Below are 22,568 nucleotides of genomic sequence, written 5' to 3'. Positions count from 1 at the left end.
ACATACAAAGGCAACACAATACATTTTGCAGAAAGGGGCTGGGGATGTACAGATGTGGGAACATAAGAATGTAACTTGACCCGCGGTATTCTAACAGGCGCTTTACGTCATTCCGCACCACCGCTCGCCTGCCCATAGGGGCGCAGTAATACCACTCATTGACCCATTGCTGTAGCTCATCTCGCACATTAGATGAGCCTACCGTTCTCAAACTCCTTGTTCTCTGTCTGGTTGTAATTTAATTATTACGAAAAAAGCCTATCTATTTATAGTTTCTATCTCTGTAACTGTCGCCGGGTCTATATCTGTTAACTGTCGGGACGAGTAGAAGTTTAATACATTAGGCTGACTGAGTGTTCTCATATGGAACATGGCATCAGGACGAGGAAGATGGCTAACGAAGATGACTAACTATCTAACGGAAATGGCTAACTGCTTTAGCTACTGCTAGCTACCGTCTTCTTCACTTCTCCTTTGGTAAAACATGACACCGTTGTGTTGTGGTATTGTGGAGGGCTTAGGCAGAAGCAGGAAGAGAAACTACTTTTGCCCCATATAACTAAAATAATGGTCTCATAAGCATTTTTCGATTGTAAAATTGTGTTCACTTGTTTTAGTTTGCAAACATATGCAATTTTCTTAGCATATCTACTGGCTACATGATAACATAGGTTTCAAGTTTCGTGCGAGCAAGTCGTGCCTGCAAGCCAGGGAGAAATGACAGGAGACCGTGGCGGGGCTTTGAACCAGAGGGGTGCGCGAGTGACATTTGGGCAGAATGAACAGGTGAAATGAAAGCTCTCGAAGAGATCTTTCTAATGCTATTGGTCAGCTTTGTATGTAGTTTTAATGTGAAAGATACATCTTGAATGCAGTCAAGACAAATTATTTTGCCTCTTAACTTTTGTCAAAGTTAAGAGGCAAAGGCTATAGGTAGCCTACAATGACGTTACCTTATGAACACAAATAGCTTAACCTATAGGCCTACATAAAAACAATAGCCTAAAACCATGTTTATTTACAATGTATTTTCTTTCATTGATAGCATGCCAATAGTTAGGGTGAGGAACGACGCGCGGTCTCTTTAGCCCTGAGACCATCATCAGGCAGGCAGCTCAGGAGGTCGTTGGCTATATATATTATTATGATATTATGTCTAATAATACATTCGTTGAAAGTACACAGGCTGATCTACTATACGGAATTGGACAGAGGAGTGTTCTCATATGGAACTAGGCTGCACACGCCCGCCCGCGACAAGAGCTGAATTGTAGTCAGCTTTCCCCGCTGCGCGCAGGACGCGTGCGTCCCCCGCTCCGAGCGAGAACGCAGGCGGAATGTCGCTCCCCGTCTGAAACGGCCTTGACTCCTTGAATCCCAAGGTCTTTCATATTGAAATTCTCTTGATGGTCTGGTAAATTGCGAGACGTGTTAAGGGAGTGCATCAGTCGTGATCCTTGACAGTAGGCTACCAGCCTGCGCTGCGCTCAGCACAAAGTTGGATGAATGGATGGACTTCCCTACTAACACACGCAGGTTGCGCAAACGTTCTACATACGGCCGCTATAGGTGACGATTCATCTGCGCCGCGTGCGGAAATTACGCGGCCATTTACGGAAACGCGAGATCTGCCGTTTAGTAGACGCTACGTTAGAACGACACGTCATTCCGAAGTTGCGGCCGCGTGCAAAGAACGCACGTGATCACGTGGGCAGGAACCTCCGTTATAAACTCACTTGGCTGACACTAGATTTACAGGTATTTATATGACTTGGTCTGCACGTCTTTTTCGCACGGTGCAAATATGGTGCGGCCGCGTGCAAAAAACGTGGGCAGGAACTTCCGTAATAAACTCACTTGGCTGACACTAGATTTACAGGTATTTATATGACTTGGTCTGCACGTCTTTTTCGCACGGTGCAAATATGGTCACTTACTGACCACTGGCTATATTTAGCATTTGCAGTACCACTGGCTATATTTAGCATTTGCAGTACCACTGGCTATATTTAGCATTTACCAGTACAAAAACGAATTAATGCTATATGGGGATATAGCAGCAAGCATTATGATACAAACCAATATAAGACTGAACAGTTTAGAACATTTTATTACACAAAGTACATTACAAATTAAAAGTATACATATTTACAAGGATGAGGTTTACGGTCTGTCACATTACGCATAGCCAGAAAAGCAAAAAAAAGCATGTACAAGCTCTGGCTAGCAACCCATTATCTGACAATTGCAAAAGTTCTAAAAACAAAAATGAAACAGTGCGCATTCTGTGGCAGGCAGACCGGGAACAGACCGTTGTATCCCACAAAAAAAAGGTTAAAATTTACAAAAACTATTTACAAAAAAGGCATCCATCCTGGCAGGCTGGAAAGGCAGGTTTAGGGAGACGGGCTGGGGGTCACCCACATCTGGATCGAGGGTCTGGGCAGAAGAGGTCATCCTCATCTGAATACTCCACTGTGGTCAGGGCTGGAGCTGCGGTCAGGGGCTGGGCTGGGGAGGTCAGCTGGGCTGGAGCAGATGCCTAAGGACATAATGAAATGGCTGTAAAAGCAAGTCGCATACGTTCATTGGAAGCGTGCCATGTCACTGGATACGAGAAAATTAACTGCCTGACATCACATACCTTTTTGCATCGAGCAGGGGCATGTTTCAGCATCTCCTGCAGCTGGGCAGACACCTCCGTCACAGTGGTGCTTGGCTTACAGGCCATAACTGCACCTTTTAACCAAAAAGGGAATGGTTTCAATGCACATGGCATGAAGCAAAGACAATGTATTATTTTGCGAAAATATGAACAATCCCTTACGTAATATGACATTGTAGAGGGTCATATTCTTCAGAGGCTTCTTCCCCCTCTTCCCATGGACGCTGTAGACACACCACACTCTGTGTATGGCAATGGCTGACAGCACCCGCCGGACCACATCTGGCAGATCTTTGCCGCCAATGGAACTCAGATATCGTGTCTGCAAAACATAAAGACAATCATTTACTTTTACATTTCCTTAACACTTCCCTGCAAAAATAAGGAACAAAGTTCTGCCCTGAAGTTACTCACCATCTTCCTTTGATGATCCTTGTCCTTCAGCTGCTCCTCCAAGACCAGCAGCTCCTCCTCCGTTTTAGCAGGGTGCAGGTCATCCAGTACTGCTCCCCGATAGCTGTCTGCAGACTCGCCGGACAGTCTCTGATCCAGTCTCTGCTCCAGCTTCATCATTGTCTGTGCCATCTCCCTCAGACTCTGCATGACGCTGGAGAACTGCTGACACATCATCCTCTGGAAGTCTGGATATTAAACACAGATGTGGCTATAAGTAATTGTACGGTCCCATAATGGATATTCAGCTCAAAGTATATCCCTACATGCAGCATGAAGTAGTTCACAAAATTCAGCATACCTCTGCAGAGCTTGATGGCAACACTGCTGGAGCTGTTGGTCTCACAGGCGATGGCATCAGAGAACTACCTGAAAACCAGAGGATAAAGGGATGAGCAGGAAACTATGGTGCTGGCGGCGTAGTGATTCTGGCATAAGGGGAAGAATCAACTCGACATGAGACATGTCAGACCCTGACCTGGTCTGGCCGGGGTGCTAATCGCTGATGCATGCTGCTCGTGCCTGGACGTCTGAAGGGCTGAAGGGCCTGGGCTCACAGCGCCTTGGCTCAAAGGACCCGGGCGATGAACATCTACTGTCGAGTAGTGAGATGTGAGATGAGCGAATTAGTGAACTGAGTACATGAGTCTTCAGAAAGTCCTGAGTTAACTGTAAGTGTGCAAATATGCATAGACATTTCACCAACACAAACATGCATGGATACCTGCATTGATAACTGGCAGAGCAGGCCTTCCGGCTCTGGCACCTGGCATAGCTGGTCTGGTCTGAGTTCTGCCGACCGGCTGCCTGGGCACTGGAACATATAGTAGAGGTAAATTAGCTCAGATTAGTCAACTCAAGTAGTACTCTTTTGGGACTGTTGAATGCACTTTATTATATTACCTTCGTCACTGGAGTCATAGCGTGTGTTGCGCTGTCTCTTCCTTGTGTCTTGGGAGTTAATCCATTGATGACTGCTGCTCAAACACCTTCGCCAAGGCACTGGCTACTTCATAATGCTCTGTGTGTTCCTCAGCAGAGACAGAGGTTGTCATGGCTCCTCTTGATGTGCTTGTGGAGGTAGATCTGGGAGGTATAGGAGAATGGGCACTCAGAGCAGGAGAACACCCAAGTCTTGCACAACTCTAACATCACAGCTAGGAGAGCGAATGAGAGAGACCATTAAAAAGGATTATCTCACCTGTAGTACAAGTTCAAATATAGAGTGATTATACGTCATTGTAAATGAGAGCTTACTCTCAATTGATTCACGAGGTTAAATAAAGATTGAATGAATATGTAGCTAGTGGGGGGTTACAACCACACAACTGTGGAGAGAGAATGAGACACTTGGTTCCCTCCTCTACTGGTATTCATGGCCATGGCCACACACCTGGAATACTCCAACCCTGATTTAAAGTCATACAAGTGGGGAACACATTCTTGAGACGGTTCCTAAAACTGGAGGGGAAAAAAACGGGAAAATTATCTTCCCTCTCCTCATCACTCACTTCTGCATGGGGCTGAGCTCTACCCTGTCAGCAGTGGCAATACATGGGATAGCGGCTCAGCACACAGGAGAACTGCACAGAGAGGAAGGAGGAGAGAGAAAACCAACAACAAAAAAGGCAAGAAGGGTTAATAACTGAGCGAATCTTGCAAGTTTGCACTACAGGGAAGCAATTGCTCAATTTCCCTGATATTGTGGCGTCACTGGCATCAGTGATGCGTCTTATGAATCTCACATGTCTACCGCTAACATTAACTCAATATCAATATCCCCATTTGTTTATCCCGTCTATGGAAACGTATGTGCATTTGTACTTACGTGTGCCTGCCTTTATTGATGATCAGGTGTTTCTCCACCTAAGGGCTGGCCAGACAGAACCATCAGAGACCATTGGGCTGAGCTGAGGAGAGAGCGACATGTTAGAGTGTATGTGTGCATATGTATATGGTGCTCTTCTGTTAATACTCATGAGGGCATTCAACTGAACAAGACTCACAGAGCCTGTGGTGCTGTCCCAGGACTGCCCCTGGCCACGCCTGTCCCCGTCTTAGCGCCTCTATTAGTAGTCCACATCATGAGTACCTATTATGCAAAATTTGGATTTGTATGTGAGTGAAAACGTAGTACACAATTCTTGACCCGTTTGACAGAATGAGCAACCATTTCAACAGTTAAGAGTAACATGAAATCCACCAAGATGGCTGCTGTAACCAAATGAGCCAAGATGGCTGCTATAACAAATCCTGCTAGCTAGCCTAGCTCCATTGTTGGGGCTTCTAGTATTATGTTAACGTTAACTTCGGAAAAATGAATGCCTAAAAACAAACACATACTAACGGTGTCGTGGGTAAATGCGAAATCAATGAGTAAGCTAATTATCGCATTTTATTCCAAGCGATGAAACAGTACGAACGTGCAGGAGCTCGCGCGAGCCTTGAGAAGACTCCACCATTGCCCGAAAAAGGCTAATCACGTTAGCTGGCTAGCTAGTTAGCTAACATTGGAAAGAGAGCATCTGCATAAAGATAATCATTACAAAAGGGTAGCTTGCACATAACGTTGGTGTTTTATCTGGGACGATACCAAAATACATAGTATGTATGTATACATACTAATGTATACATTGAAATTGAGATACTTACAGGATCTGTGTTGTCGCGGGGACAAAGACAGCGTGTTGGTCTTTCTCAATCGCTTCTGTTTCAAACGGGGCGGAAGTTTAACCCGTCCTCGTTCTTCTTCTCCTTCGCTGGGTTTAGTGGCGGATCGCAAACAACTTTAATGTGCATACAGCCACCTACTGGCACAGAGTGTGTAACTTGTTTGTCTAGTTCTTCAATTGTGTCACCTAAGAAAGTAGCCCAATGCCTTGCATTCTACGTTCACTGCTCAGCGTTCATTGCTCACATTTAGGTTGCAAAATTAGGACTTTATTCATAGGCATATTTTTTATCATTATTTTTATTAGGCCTAGACTGCAAATCTTTAGTGTTAATATTAACTGTAAATGAGAAATTACACACAAAACAGACATGCAGGATTTCTCCTCATTATTACAATTCTGTAACTGTATGACTTCAAAATTTATTTTAAAACCTAAGTAATTTACAAATGTTCTGACCCACTGTGACACATTTCCAATAAAGTCAGATTGGGACTGTGATCTAACCACATTGTCACGTTATTTAATTACATCGTAGTTACGGATTTAAGCAGCAGTGGCGGCTACGTTCCCTTACAGTGTACTTGAGGACGGCTATTTTGGTTATTTTGCGACTGAAAAGGCAAGTGTCAGCTAGGTGTCAGCTAGGTCCGCTGCTGGTGACGTCGCAAAGTTACCATAATTACACCAATGTGTCCCGTCAGTTTTACGTACTGTGTTAGTAGGGTTATTGGAATCGTGGAAAATGTTTATTGCGCTCTAAAATCATGAAAGCATAAATGTAAAAATGCAGCAACAGAAGTAGTCTAGATGAGATGGTGGTTTAAATGAATGGCAACACATAAATTGAGACATAAATTGAGACTGGTGATAATGCTGATAATCTACAGTAGGGCCTACCTCTGGCTGAGTTCATGGTTACAGCCATTCATCTCTTACACATGGGCCTATACAATACTTGCACAATCTACTTTGGACGTTAAATCCATCTATCAATCAAACTAGCGAATTCAATGGCCGGTCATGGCAAAGCACCCGCTAACGCAGGCTACCCCCCTCCCCACGATCCAGGGCTAGGAAACCGGTTCATCCAGTTTATTTGAATATAAAAGAATTTGAGGGGGGGGGGGGTTACAATAGTCTAGTCCAGGCTGCTGGCGAGTGACGAGCTAGTCAGATGGCGCATGCATGTGTGGACATTAGCCGATTCTGTAAAACCTAAAGAATAAAAGTAGGCTACGTTCAACATTCCTTGGAGTGGTCCAGTTGGATAGGCTGAAGATTTGAAGATGTAATTGGTCATTTTAAATGGGCCTACTTTATCTTTTGATGCCTATTTGAACGGACTGCATCGATCAATGCAATGACTCTCCATGTTTTTAAGCTTTACCCTTTTCATCAATAAAACATCATTTTTACAACCATGTCTCATTGATTGGGAAGGCATTTAGAGCTGCCGGTCTATTAGCCTACATTCGGACTCAGAGGATGACATAACTGTTTATTGAGAAACAATTGCAGGCTGGCCTATATAAAGAAATACCACAATGCATGTAGTCTAGATATATTACATTATGTTTAGGCTATAGCCTACACTTTATGGTAGACTGCCCTCTCGCTCGCTAAGCAGGCTACACTGTGGCTGTTTTGTTCATCGCAGAAGCCTATAGCCTAGGCTACACATTAAAAAAATGTTTTTTTTTATATAGACCTAGAAGGAATCAGAATATGTGGAAATTTAATTTTAGCCTATTTTAATACAACTCAAATTATGCTTAGAGGGAATTGTTTTTAACAGACATTATGACCTGAGCATAATTAATAATTATCTAAGTTAATATAGGCCTATGAGAACGCTTTTTACGATAGGCTAGGCCTATGCGTCTTGTGATTGTTCTGTAGCCTAGGCTACAACTTAAGGCTTATTTTGCCCTATTGAATTAATTTATGCCTACTAGGCTACTCATTATTATCGAATTATCTAGTTGATATATGAATAAAACAATAAGCCGTTTTAATGGCTATGGGCTACTAGTTGTAGCTATACACGAGTTGATGCGCTCTGCTCTTACGCACAGTTGAGGCGGCAGCTCAAATACACTTCGCACATATCCTCTGCTATAGCCTCTCACAGACAGCTAGGTGCACTTCATGCATTGGTAGACAGTTCGGCAGCTTGTCTTCACCATGCAGGTATTTTGGTGGGGGTATTCTTCTGTGGACACTGCGAGGGGCGCAGCCGGAGCCAGAGCGCGCAGCTCTTCAGCCAACTGGAGATGTCGCATCTGGGGAGGCTCTGCGTCTCTCCACCATTCCCCAGCGAGTCCAAGCTCCCCAATGAATAATACTTATTTATAATAGCCTACATAGCGCGAAACTGTGCATATAATAGGCTGTAGCCAGCGCGAAACTGCGCATTCCCTATAGCCGTTCATGGAACGACTGGCGGCCGGTATAAATAAATAAAAACATACACGATATTTTCTTATTTGAATGATCTTGAATATATATATATTCAAGATCATTCAAATAACATAATATTGTGTATATTGTGCATGTGAAGGCACTCACTGTCAAACCTGCCGCTATCTATGCACAAGATAGTTAATGTCCGGATATGATTGACAATGAGTGATCTTTACTCATGGCGACTATGTCAATTTTGTATGGATCCACAAGTCGACCAAGCTTATTTTTTCTTTGTATCGTGCTGAAGCCATATAGCCTACTGCCCTCAGACTTGGCTACATTAGCTGGTGCCCTGTCTTCAAATTTACTTCCGGGGTTTACGAGTAGCCTACCAGTTGAATGCGTTCCAGAAACCAAACGCAAAACCCTCACGTTCACCATATCTTTACTTAAAAATATATTTACAATACTGTTATTTTGCGCATTTGACCTAACAGCCACCACGTCTTGACCCGACGTCAGTTACCGAGATAGATAGGCTACTGTAGGCCTAGATATAGGTGTTCGTAATAATTAAATTACATCCAGATGGATAAAACATGTGTTTGAGAACAAGGTAATAATAACAATTAAACGTTATTTGTATAGCACCTTTCATACAGATAAATTCAGCTCAAAGTGCTTTACAACAGAGCATTTAAATTAAAGAATGTGAAACTTAATTATGCTTCATTCGTAGACTATAGGAGAAAAACAGAGCCCAGCCTGCTAAATCTACTCAAAGACGCCACCTGGCGGTGGTGCATCACTAAAACGAAATAACACCCGTCTGAAATCCCACGAGATTTCCAACGGGATTTCCCTGCCAAATACCGCGACGTGAAATGCTGCAGCATGTGACATTTCTAACTTCCCACATCTGTAGCCTACATATAGGCTAGCCTACTGATCCTACTAATATGTGGCAGACTGCATGCGTAGCGCAGCGATTCAACATAATCGATGAGTTTGGAGACAGAGGGCCGTGCACTATGACTCCGTGAGCGCAGCGGTCAAGGGGTATAGCCTACTCCGGAGTCTGGAGACTAACAGGTCATGCAGTCAATAGATCTCGTTTTGAATGTTATTGTAATGCCCTCTGGTTATAATAGAATATCGCTATTGGAGCTGTTTAATCCCAAAATGCGCAATGCTTCCTGAAGTTGGGTCGGATCGAGGTGCTGGGATGATCAACATTATGTGGAGCAGATGCCACAGTGATGATAAGCCTTACACAACTTTCAGAATATTTTGCAGAATTACAATTATTTGGAGTTGTAAATTATGAAAGGAACATAACTTGACTTAATATCTTCACCTCCACCCACCCTGAAATGTAGTCATAATTTTAGCACAGTAGCCTCTATATGCTCATCACAACGCTGTAATACAAGGCCTTAGGACAAACGATTCAGTACACAGCAGGTGTGTTTGATCAAGTTAAGATCTCAATGTGAGAATAAATAAATGACAAAAACCCGCACGGGTAGGACTACGTCTTTATTTTCCGAGGTAATTGTTGCGCATACAACATGACATTAAATTAAGACATAGGCTACTTTCTCATAAAACAGGGCGGTGTTGTAACATTTATAATATCATTAGGTGACATTGGCTGCAACCTGCCCTCCAGGACCGGCACACCTCCAGAGCCCTGAAGCGCGGGACCTGGACCTCCCGAGTCCCAGTATTGGAAATGTAGTGATCTGGCTACAAGAAAAGGGGGCAAATTATAAAAGCGATTAGTAATAGCATCGTTATTTTGCATATGCAAAACAGCATAAATTACAACAATAGGCTATTTATCAGTAAGTCTACATTATATCGAATTAAGTTTGAGCAAGAGATAATCGGGAGATTCTTGTGGAGACAAACTGACTTATATCCAACTTTGACTTCGTAACGTTGCCTATTGTATTGGCCTACAGATGTGGGAACATAAGAATGTAACTTGACCCGCGGTATTCTAACAGGCGCTTTACGTCATTCCGCACCACCGCTCGCCTGCCCATAGGGGCGCAGTAATACCACTCATTGACCCATTGCTGTAGCTCATCTCGCACATTAGATGAGCCTACCGTTCTCAAACTCCTTGTTCTCTGTCTGGTTGTAATTTAATTATTACGAACAAAGCCTATCTATTTATAGTTTCTATCTCTGTAACTGTCGCCGGGTCTATATCTGTTAACTGTCGGGACAAGTAGAAGTTTAATACATTAGGCTGAGTGTTCTCATATGGAACATGGCATCAGGACGAATAAGATGGCTAACGGAGATGACCAGAGATGTGTTTGAAATGGTTCTGTTTCTCGGGCAGGAACGGAGACGAACTCGCATTAGCAGCAAAGCAGCTAGAGGAATGATCTTAACATTAGCTAACTGCTTTAGCTACTGCTACCGTCTTCTTCACTTCTCCTTCGGTAAAACATGACACCGTTGTGTTGTGGTATTGTGGAGGGCTTAGGCAGAAGCAGGAAGAGAAACCACTTTTGCCCCATATAAGTAAAATAAGGGTCTCATAAGCATTTTCGATTGTAAAATTGTGTTCACTTGTTTTAGTTTGCAAACATATGCAATTTTCTTAGCATTCCCAGCTTTGTATGTAGTTTTAATGTGAAAGATACATCTTGAATGCAGTCAAGACAAATTATTTTGCCTCATAACTTTTGTCAAACCCCCTGGTTCCAGTCAATTGGATTATAGGCTATAGGCTACTTTCGTTTACAATGACGTTACCTTATGAACACAAATAGCTTAACCTATAGGCCTACATAAAAGCAATAGCCTAAAACCATGTTTATTTACAATGTATTTTCTTTCATTGATAGCATGCCAATAGGGTGAGGAAAACGACGCGCGGTCTCTTTAGCCCTGAGACCATCAGGCAGGCAGCTCAGGAGGTCATTATGTTGGTTATTATGATATTATGTCTAATAATACATTCGTTGAAAGTACACAGGCTGATCTACTATACGGAATTGGACCGAGGAGTGTTCTCATATGGAACTAGGCTGCGCGCCCGCCCGCGACAAGAGCTGAATTGTAGTCAGCTTTCCCCGCTGCGCGCAGGACGCGTGCGTCCCCCGCTCCGAGCGAGAACGCAGGCGGAATGTCGCTCCCCGTCTGAAACGGCCTTGACTCCTGGAATCCCAAGGTCTTTCATATTCAAATTCTCTTGATGGTCTGGGGATGCGAGACGTGTTAAGGGAGTGCATCAGTCGTGAGCCTTGACAGTAGGCTACCAGCCTGCGCTGCGCTCAGAACAAAGTTGGATGACTGGATGGACTTTTTGGAATCCTGGAAAATGTTTATTGCGCTCTAAAATCATGAAAGCATAAATGTAAAAATGCAGCAACAGAAGTAGTCTAGATGAGATGGTGGTTTAAATGAATGGCAACACATAAATTGAGACATAAATTGAGACTGGTGATAATGCTGATAATCTACAGTAGGGCCTACCTCTGGCTGAGTTCATGGTTACAGCCATTCATCTCTTACACATGGGCCTTTACAATACTTGCACAATCTACTTTGGACGTTAATCCATCCATCTATCAATCAAACTAGCGAATTCAATGGCCGGTCATGGCAAAGCACCCGCTAACGCAGGCTACCCCCCTCCCACGATCCAGGGCTAGGAAACCGGTTCATCCAGTTTATTTGAATATAAAAGAATTTGGGGGGGGGGGGGGGGGGGGGGATTACAATAGTCTAGTCCAGGTTCGCTGGAGGACCTGTATTTTCAGTGTTTGCTGGTAGCGGACTGCATCGATCAATGCAATGACTCTCTCAGTTTTACCCTTTTCATCAATAAAACATCATTTTTACAACCATGTCTCATTGATTGGGAAGGCATTTAGAGCTGCCGGTCTATTAGCCTACATTCGGACTCAGAGGATGACATAACTGTTTATTGAGAAACAATTGGCTGTCTAAAGAAATACCACAATGCATGTAGTCTAGATATATTACATTATGGTTATACACTTTATGGTAGACTGCCCTCTCGCTCGCTAAGCAGGCTACATTGTGGCTGTTTTGTTCATCGCAGAAGCCTATAGCCTATAGGCTACACATTAGTCCTACACATTATGTTTTTTTTTATATAGACCTAGAAGGAATCAGAATATGTGGAAATTTAATTTTAGCCTATTTTAATACAATTCAAATTCTGCTTAGAGGGAATTATTTTCAACGGACATTATGACCTGAGCATAATTAATAATTATCTAAGTTAATATAGGCCTATGAGAACGCAACGCTTTTTACGATAGGCTAGGCCTATGCGTCTTGTGATTGTACTGTAGCCTAGGCTACAACTTAAGGCTTGCCCTATTGAATTCATTTTATAGCCTACTAGGCTACTCATTATTATCGAATTATCTAGTTGATATATGAATAAAACAATAAGCCGTTTTAATGGCTATGGGCTACTAGTAATAGCTATACACGAGTTGATGCGCTCTGCTCTTACGCACGGTTGAGGCGGCAGCTCAAATACACTTCGCACATATCCTCTGCTATAGCCTCTCACAGACAGCTAGGTGCACTTCATGCATTGGTAGACAGTTCTGTTCTTGCTGCAGCTTGTGTTCACCATGCAAGTATTTTTGGGGGGGTATTCTTCTGTGGACACTGCGAGGGGCGCCGCCGGAGCGCGCAGCTCTTCAGCCAACTGGAGGATGTCGCGTCTGGGGAGGCTCTGTGTCTCTCCACCATTCCCCATTTATAATAGCCTACATAGCGCGAAACTGTGCATATAATAGGCTGTAGCCAGCGCGAAACTGCGCATTCCCTATAGCCGTTCATTGAACAGCTGGCGGCCGGTATGAATAAATAAAAACATACACGATATTTTGTTATTTGAATGATCTTGAAGATATATATGTTTTTTTCATTTATAATTTAACAATAGGGGGTGCAACAGAACACAATTTTAGGGAAAGTCATTGACAGGCAGACTTCAATGTTTTATTAAAATATAGTTATGTGCAAATGAAAACCCACAATCGTCCTATGGACCTTACCCCGATTTTGGAAATCAGATAAAGGCGTTCACAAGACCATTTCAATAATCGCATTATTACAATTATCGGTTGATGTCTCACTGTCAAACCTGCCGCTACAAGATAGTTAATGTCCGGATATGATTGACAATGAGTGATCTTTACTCATGGCGACTATGTCAATTTTGTATGGATCCACACCTCCGATCAAGCTTATTTTTTCTTTGTATCGTGCTGAAGCCATATAGCCTACTGCGCTCAGACTTGGCTACATTAGCTGGTGCCCCGTCTTCAAATTTACTTCCGGGGTTTACGAGTAGCCTACCAGTTGAATGCGTTCCAGAAACAAAACGCAAAACCCCCACGTTCACCACATCTTTACTAACAAATATATTTACAATACTGTTATTTTGCGCATTTGACTTAACAGCCACCACGTCTTGACCCGACGTCAGTTGCCGAGATAGATAGGCTACTGTAGGCCTAGATATATTATAGGTGTTCGTAATAATTAAATTACATCGAGATGGAGAAAACATGGGTTTGAGAACAAGGTAATAATAACAATTAAACGTTATTTGTATAGCCCCTTTCATACAGATAAATTCAGCTCAAAGTGCTTTACAACAGAGCATTTAAATTAAAGAATGTGAAATTTAATGATGCTTCATTCGTAGACTATAGGAGAAAAACACTGAGCCCAGCCTGCTAAATCTACTCAAAGACGCCACCTGGCGGTGGTGCATCACTAAAACGAAATAACACCCGTCTGAAATCCCACGAGATTTCCAACGGGGTTTCCCTGCCAAATACCGCGACGTGAAATGCTGCAGCATGTGACATTTCTAACTTCCCACATCTGTATACAACAAAGCACGCTCACAACAGTTATGGTAGGCTATCGCTTCGGAAACCTTACAGCACAGTTTGCACCTGGTGCAAGAAGATTTTATGCCAGGGAAGAGTACAGTATGGTGCGCTGTGTTTCTGCCATTGCACTGGAGGGCTAACGTTACCAAAAGCAAATGCATTGAGAGCTTACGTTAGCATGCTAGGATAATTAACACAGCTAGCTGACATTCCAAACATTAGGCTAGCTAACGTCAACATGCTGGATAAAGACAAATAGCTAGCTGGATCAGACAGCTTTTTAAAAACTGTTGCCAATTACAGCTAACGTTATGGTTCGTTTATCTAACATTAGCTAGGTTGGCTACTCAGACACGGAGATCATGGTGAAAACTTCCCAATATGTATGACAACCACAAATACAATTAGGCCTATAAAACGTACAAATTATATAAAATTAAGAGACTGCAACTATTCAATTATTCTCAAGATGAGAAAGGGTTCAGAGCTGCCTTACCATGTTGGATAGATGGTGAAAAGGCGCAAAGACAGCAGGTGCGGGAGGCAGACAGATTTCTGTTGGAGGTGGTGCGGGGGAGTGGAGGCGGGATTTTCAAACTTTAGGGTGACGTCAACAAATGGAAAAACGTCACGAATTCGGAGTATTTTTACCCCGAGTCAAATTGGACTGAAAATGTTACGCTTTCAGTTTCTCAAAAACGACAAAACGGATATATTTAATGTTTTTATTGTGTTTCTTCAATGTCCTATTGTGCAAATAGCACGTTCAAACTCAAAAAAAGTGAAAATTACCATGTTAATCCTTTAAAAACAATTCTAAAAGAAACAGGGAGCCAGTGCACTCAGCTAAAACAGGACAGATGTGCTCATTCTTCTAGTCATTGTTAAAAGAGATCAAGAGAGACCAGTAAATAGTGCATTGCAAAAACTAATTATTATTATTGTTATTATTATTATTATTAATAATAATAATTAATAATTAGTAATTCATAATTAATGGTAATAATAATAAAGGAAAAAGCTAACAAAAAAAACAACATAAATAACAAAACAAGATATGATATATAAATCGATAAGATAAAGTGGTTGTTTTAAATAAAATATGAACTTATAAATGTTTTCATATTGAAGCAAAATTAAATGAATAATCATTATAACAAAAAACAGTATATAAATAATTTAAAATAATCATGAATTTTTGGTTTATAAATTAAAAAAGAATATATAACACAATTGAAAAATTATTAAGACACTGTATGCCCCTGATTGGTCCAGTCACAAAGCAATTCCTGTAAATTGTTCTAGATAGGGGGAAAGCCAGACTAATCTGTGGAGAGAAACAGAATGTGGGCTTGTGAGGTCAGGATAGTCTCACCAGTCTAGAGTAATCGTAATCATGTTTTATGCTATCCTGAGGCTGAGTAATCGTGACTGTGCCTGCCTTAGGTTGTCCCAACAGTTTGAAAGTGGGATCTTACCTGTCATTGGCTAACCAGCCTTCCATACTCACCTATTGTAGGATACCAGTTTAACTTTTTGGCTGAGTAATCGTGACTGTGCCTGCCTTAGGTTGTCCCAAAAGTTTGAAGGTGGGATCTTACCCGTCATTGGCTAACCAGCCTTACATATTCGCCTATTGTAGGATACCAGTTGCACTTTTTGGCTGACTAATTGTGACTGTGCCTGCCTTAGGTTGTCCCAAAAGTTTGAGAGTGGGATTTTACCTGTCATTGGCTAACCAGCCTTCCATACTCGCCTCATGCAGGAAACTGACGTGGCATTAATGTCATAATCACCATAGTTGGCTGTGTCCATCAGCAATGGCATGAATGCCATCATTAGCAGTTTCTGATTTGTTTTGTTTGCTTCAAACCTGTGCCAATAGCCAGGCAATGAATGAGGCTAGTAATCTTTGCATTGGTTCAGCTAATATTTGTGTCTCAGTGTCTTTCAATCATTGTGAACTCGTCAACACTTTAAATGAGGGAAACATCAGTGTACACGTATAAAGATTTGAAATGAAAAAGAAAAAATTACTTCCAGAAATTACATTGTGACCGGACCAGTCAGGGACTGATTATACCCTCAAAGGATTACTCCACTAACCAAACTACTCTAATTACAAAGCATCAAGTGCATTTTGCTTACAGTGGTGTTAAGTGTTTTGTCAAGTTCATATGAGGACGTGCAGCGGGGGTTTGGTAACCTGTCCATTTTGCTTGCAATTCCAGTGTTGTGTTTTGTCAATGTTGTTCTGTCAGGAATAAAGTCATAACAGTCCGAAGATTGAGGAGGGCCAGCATGGGGTCCTGGTGTGGCAACCTCTCTGCAGCAGGAGAGCAGTAGAAGAGCTTAAACTGTCTGGTAGGCAGGAGGGCAGTGGTGTTGTGAATCCTTTTACAGTCTTGTGTGGCTCCTGGGCATGCCCCCTTCTGGCTGGGGCTGGGGAAGCAGGGGACACCACAACCCCCATGTCCTTGGAAGAGGAGTAGGACCGAGCCAGCAGGGTTCTCATCGTGCCCCTGGCGGGCCTCCTGGCCTTCTCTGCAGGGGGCTCTGGGGAAGGCTTGGGGGATGCAGGCTGCCCTGATGGAGATAGGGCGCCTCTTTGACACCAACACAATTTCTCTTGGTGTTCCACCTTGGCCTCTGGTCCTCTCTCATCACTGGACTCCACCTGCAACATGACACATTGTTCTAGAGTGCATCCCAAGGACAACAATCAAGAACATATACAAATTTGATGGCAATGATATAAAACACAATTTTCTATTTTGATTCCATACTGTACCTTGAAACGAATTCTTGATCGTCTGGGGGCTGCTGGTACATATGTGGGTTTGTACTGGGCTGGGGACAGTTCCACCTCGAATGGTAGCTTGGGAAGAGGCTTAGCAGCCCCTCTGTGCTGAGGTGGGTGACCGAGTCAACCCCTGCTGTGAGGTGGGATCCTCCGTCCATCCCTCCCTCCCTCCCAGCCTCTATGTCCCTCACTCTCTGCGAGGCTGGGGCAGCAGGCCAGGTGGTGAGGCCTGCCGCAATGGAGGATCCACCTACTTTGCTTGCAGAGAATATAGTATTACATTTCTGATAAATTGTGATCTATTAAAATATGCTATGCCAAAGTATTCTTTTACAAAATGTCTGTTAAACTATGCTCTTACATTCTATGCTTTGTTAAACTGATAATCTATACTTAAATCTGAATATTTTAATACTTAAATCTAATATTTTAAACTATGCCTTGTTAGAGAAAATTCCACAAAGTTTTGCTTGAAACAATTGTTGTCAAATATGTATTGCTTTATATTAGTTAGATCCTCCATCCGTCCCTCCCTCCCTCCCAGCCTCTATGTCCCTCACTCTGCGAGGCTGGGGCAGCAGGCCAGGTGGTGAGGCCTGCTGCAATGGAGGATCTATCTACTTTGGATGCATTGAGACTTTGTACTACATTTCTGATAAATTGTGATCTAATGTGCTATGTCAAAGTACTCTTTTAAACAATATCTGTTAAACTATGCTCTTTCATTCTATGCCTTGTTAAACTGCTAATCTTTATTTTAATCTGAATATTTTAATACTTTAATACTTTAAACTATGCTTTGTTAGAGAAAATTCCACAAAGTTTTGCTTGAAGCAATTGTTGTCAAATATGTATTGCTTTATATAAGTTAGCCTTCATTTTTATTGAATTGTAAAATATCACATACTGAGTAGACCAGCTAATCAAGCTCATACTGAAAATATTTAAGTTTACTCGCAAGTCATTTGCATTTTCTCTTTATCTCTAAAACTCAGCTGACTTCTTTATGAACTGTTGGAGGACATTACACAGTATACAGGGTCGTGGTAACTATAATAGGTTTTCATTACACCAGAATGGAGACAACGCTGTGGTTGGGAAATGAAAATGAGGTCCAGCAGTGTGTTCTTCTCTGTAGTTGCAGCAGTGATGAGTTGTGCATATCCCCTGGACTGAAACAGCTCAAGTATTGGCTTACGTGCGTTGGAGAAGAGATTCTCGTTGAAATCGCCACAGACAAGGATGGGGTGACAATCCATGATCTCCAATGAGTCCAAAAGGCTTCCCAGGTTAGACAGGAACGATCTCACACTGTAGTCTGGAGGTCTGTATATGGCTGCAATCAGTGCACTCACTGGGGCTTCAACCTTCAAAGCTAAAAACTCAAGGTCAGTTACGTTATCTATGTACCTCTTTTCACACACTCTAATGTGGTTTTCAACATAAACAGCAACTCCACCACCACCTATGTTGTTTATTTGTGGAAAATTGGTGTAGGACAGGTGTCTATTGCGTTTGAATATGTTGTAGCCCTCTAAATGGAGACTCTGTGCAACGAAGGAGCCTTGTAGGTGGGTTTCTGTGAGACACAAAACATCTGCAAGACGCAGTTCATGGTGGCTCTTGATGTCACTGACATGAGATGGCAATCTTTCTGTGTTATGGTGAACGATGGTCAGAGTGTCGTGTCTGTTTAATGTTTGTTTGATGTGAAGAAGAGGCATCATGTCGTCCAAGCTGATTTGTCTCATGGTCTCTAGGGCTGCAGTGATTTCTCGGTTGGCATATATTTTTCTCTCATCCATATCCAGGATGTGCAGTCCACTGAGAGAGGTCACTCTGCTGACAGCTACATAGGCCATGCCGGGCTCAAAAATGTGTTTAAGCGAGACTACAGCTGATGTCCTTGTCATACCTTGAACCTTATGTATTGTACAAGCAAAGGCAAGCTTTATAGGGAACTTTCTGCATTCCACTCCTTTCTGTTTCAGATTATCCTCTGCTCTCTCAATGTACACTAGATTGTCGGGTCCTCCTGGTGCTCTGTTACAGTAATTCCTTCCAGCCGTTTCATCATCCATTTTGAGTCCAAGCATAGTGACGTGTGCAAAACCATTGTGTTCAGAGGTTACTACCCTGACTAGTGTAGCGAACGATCCATTCACCAATCCCTGAGACACATCTATGTTTCTGGTGAGCATGACACGAGCACCCTCAGCAACGTTGAGTGTATCTGGTAAATAATTTTACCTCCTTTAAATGGTTTGACTTGTCGTGCAATTCTGCTGGTGTGTGGGTCCTTTTTATAGTCATCTGCATCAATGATGGTGATATGAGAATGGAGCACAGCCAATGTTGCAGAGTTGTGTGAATCAACTTGTTTATTAGTTGCAAAAATGTGCAGGACGTCAGTTGGACAAAGTGCTGGTTCGGTGATGGTCTGTGACAGTAAAGCTCTGTCTGCTTCAGACAACGCATGTGACTTGTCTTTCACACGGATGAGGTTCAGCATTTCTGCAAAGGCGACATCATCCTTCTGACGCATAATCTCAGTGAGAGTTATCATCTGAAAGTGTTCCTGCCAGAGGTCAAGCTCACGTGGGTCATATACACAGAGGGTCTTGGACTGTCTCACTGGTGGTAGCTGATAAAAGTCTCCAACAGCTATGACTGACATACCTCCAAAGGGACTCTGGCTGCCTTTGATCTGCTTGAGTCTGACATCAACATAGGCAAAAAGGGGCTTTGACACCATGGACACTTAAAAGTTCACATCTGACTTCATCCAATTTTTTACCAAGTCCTTGAAATGGAGGTTTGAGGCTTCGCGGCAGCTTGAGGAGAGAGTGCAGTGTTGTACCTGATATATTAAAGGCTGCAGTTCCGGTGAAAGCAGTCAACAGGACAGTGGGGTTTGATATGTCAGCCTCCTCAGCACGTCTCGGCAGCTTGCATAGTATCTTAGATGCCTCTGAATAGATGCAGTTGATGAGATGTGACTTTCCTGTTCCAGCACCCCCATTTATGTAATAAAAAAACGGCTCTGGATTTAGGCAACAGACACGCTTTATGCACCAGTCTCTAATTGCATAGAATACACATGCTTGTTTCTGATTGAGATTCTGATACATGTGGCGTAACAGTGTGGGGTCTATTGCAGGGGGCTCTCTGATGGCTCTGACTTCTGTTGCTGCAGCAGCCTGATTACTGTACTCTGGGACATTATCTTGTGCATTTTCATGATCTGGCTCTCTTGCCTCCAGTTCTTCAATACACTCCAACCTCACTGCTTCGGATTCTGGCGCCAGATTACACCATTCATCAATCGCGCCTCTGTTCTGTTCAAACTCCTCCATTGCATTCTCAATTTCTTCACTGTTTTTCTCATATTTGTCTCTGTTTCGTTTGACAATGTGTGGGACATACTCTCCATAGTTAGAACCTGGTAGTTGAACCCAGCCACCATCGTAGAATGACTCATACGTGGGTTAAGACGGTCTTTTCAGTTCCTGGTCTGATCGGTGAGGAATGTACAGTTTCAGTAATGTGCCATAATACTTCTCGGGATATTTCTCCTGTGATGTGCGATAATATCTAATGATAGCGGGCTTGTCTGTGTTTCTCCTTTGAACAAATCCCATGTCATTCAGCAGGGGCAAAACATTTTTACCTTTTGTCTGTCGGCCATAGACAATTCTGCAAGTAGAGGCAAAGTCAGCCAAGCACATCTCCTCAAACTCTGGTGTTTCAGGTCTGGCTTTGTATTTGTCTGTCAAAGACGTCGCCCACACATTGTCACTTTCTGATGTTGTGCTCTCTAGGTATGCCATGGGGCGACTCATTCTCAGTGGGTTGTCATCTGTTGGTATGAATATTACACCGCGTGAGCACTTCTTCATGTTAATTCCACATGCACGAGTCACACACTCCTGAGCACTGACCTCTCGCTTTTTGGAATAAGCCTGCATAATTTCCCTCATTTCATCACATTCATTGGCATACTCCCGGTTTCCTGAGTTCAGAATCAGTGTTTTAAGATACTCACTTACAACGTTCTCACTTTTGCATATATATGTGCAAATGTAATGTATTAAACTGAAATAATTGAGTACAAACTGCACGTCAATGTTAGCATCCCAAGCATCGAGTAGATAGGGGTTGTATCCATTTACCCAGCAGTCTTTTGGATCACGTTTCAGTACCAGTACGCTGGATTTGTTCATCATGTGCAGGTATCCCTCATAATCACAGAGTGTTAAGTTACATTGAGCCAGTAGCTGGTCTAAACTCAGAGAGACGGCTGCAGGTTGATTCAAAAGCAGGTTCAGTGGTCTAAGCCTTTCCAGTTCGACTGGATCATCTCCAGGTCTTGTTATCATTGTCTCTTTGGAGGGTGGTTTGGGAAATCCAAAACGGCATCCAGAGCCTAGACTTTTGAAACATGTCCTTGTGTGGTTTTTGCTGTGTATTTGCGGATTGTGGATTGGGTAGCTGGGCTTTGATGTATTTGGACACAAAATTACATACAGTCTGATCATCATCTTGCTCAAACACAGGTGCACCTTCTACCCATATGAGACAGTGTATGTGCGGGCTTCCTCTGTGTTGAAATTCCACGCGGTAAAAGAAGTCAACAACTTTGCTAAGGGGCTGCGCAGGAGACAAGATTAAATCTCTATATAAGGCCTCAATACGTTTATCAAACATGCGCATTGTTGTCACAGGATTGCTTCTCAATATGTCACACTTTGTGGTCCAGTCAAGCTCCTCAAAATTAACCTCCTCACCCTGCTGAGTTTTTATTGCCTCAATCACCTCAGGCCAATGCATTTCTGCTGCTGAAAATGTACAAAAGAATGTAGGACTTCCCAACTGTCTGATCATGGCAAAAAGATCTTTTGTTGTTTTTTCCCAGTAGGCTAGCGTCCCTCTCAATGGCTGCATGAATCTGACTGCATCTTTATTTCTCACCAGTCTCTCAACCTCGCGTCGGTCTTGCAACATTCCTGAGGTTATTCTGCGTCCATCTCTGGTGAAAGGTTTTCCTTTACGTAACTGTATTGTCATGCTGGAAGTGGCCAAATGTATTTCAGTCACAAACTGTGCAAAGAACAAAGTTTGTATCTCTGGCAAACCGATTGTCAACACCAAAAAGCCTCGTTTTGAAATAACTACTGGGTGTTAATCTAATGGGTCTATTTTTATCCAGTGTGTTTTGACCAGTGGGAAACTGAACAGGGAAAGACATGGCTTCTAGCTTAGGTGTTCTGAAAAAGCTGACTGGAGTATTCCTTTCTGCAGGGGCAACAGAGTAGATTCCTTCACTGGCTGAAGGCATGATTCTAGAGCAAGACCTCCATTAGGCATGTCACCCTCATGTTCTGGATCATCTCTCTGCTCCTGAGGTTGACCGTCATCACTAGGCAGCACGTCATTGTTTTGTTGCTCATTTTCAGGATCCTTTTCTGCCTCACGCAGTGCATTGCTCTCACACCTGTCAATTTCCATCAAAGCAGCTTCATCATAATCATCATCATCATCATCATCATCCTCATCATCATCATCGGGAAGTGTTGGGTCACATAACTCAGCCTCATCTCTGATAGTAACATCCTCATACTGTGGGTGAATGTGTTTGAGTTTATGCAGCG

General features: G+C 42.8%; 1 long non-coding RNA gene across 1 annotated transcript; it reads right to left on the bottom strand.

The window, feature by feature from the left end:
• Positions 1–3,446: 3,446 nt before the first annotated feature.
• LOC311307059 lies at positions 3,447–4,200 on the bottom strand. Its single transcript, XR_014630358.1, has 4 exons — positions 4,022–4,200; positions 3,843–3,932; positions 3,597–3,713; positions 3,447–3,487 (listed from the first exon to the last, which is right to left on the bottom strand). It is a non-coding gene; the product is annotated as an uncharacterized lncRNA (long non-coding RNA).
• Positions 4,201–22,568: the final 18,368 nt, after the last annotated feature.

The sequence above is a fragment of the Borostomias antarcticus genome (assembly GCF_949987555.1).
Source record: "Borostomias antarcticus genome assembly, chromosome: 3".
NCBI classification, from domain to species: domain Eukaryota; kingdom Metazoa; phylum Chordata; class Actinopteri; order Stomiiformes; family Stomiidae; genus Borostomias; species Borostomias antarcticus.
This window is presented reverse-complemented; position numbering and strand designations above follow the sequence as displayed.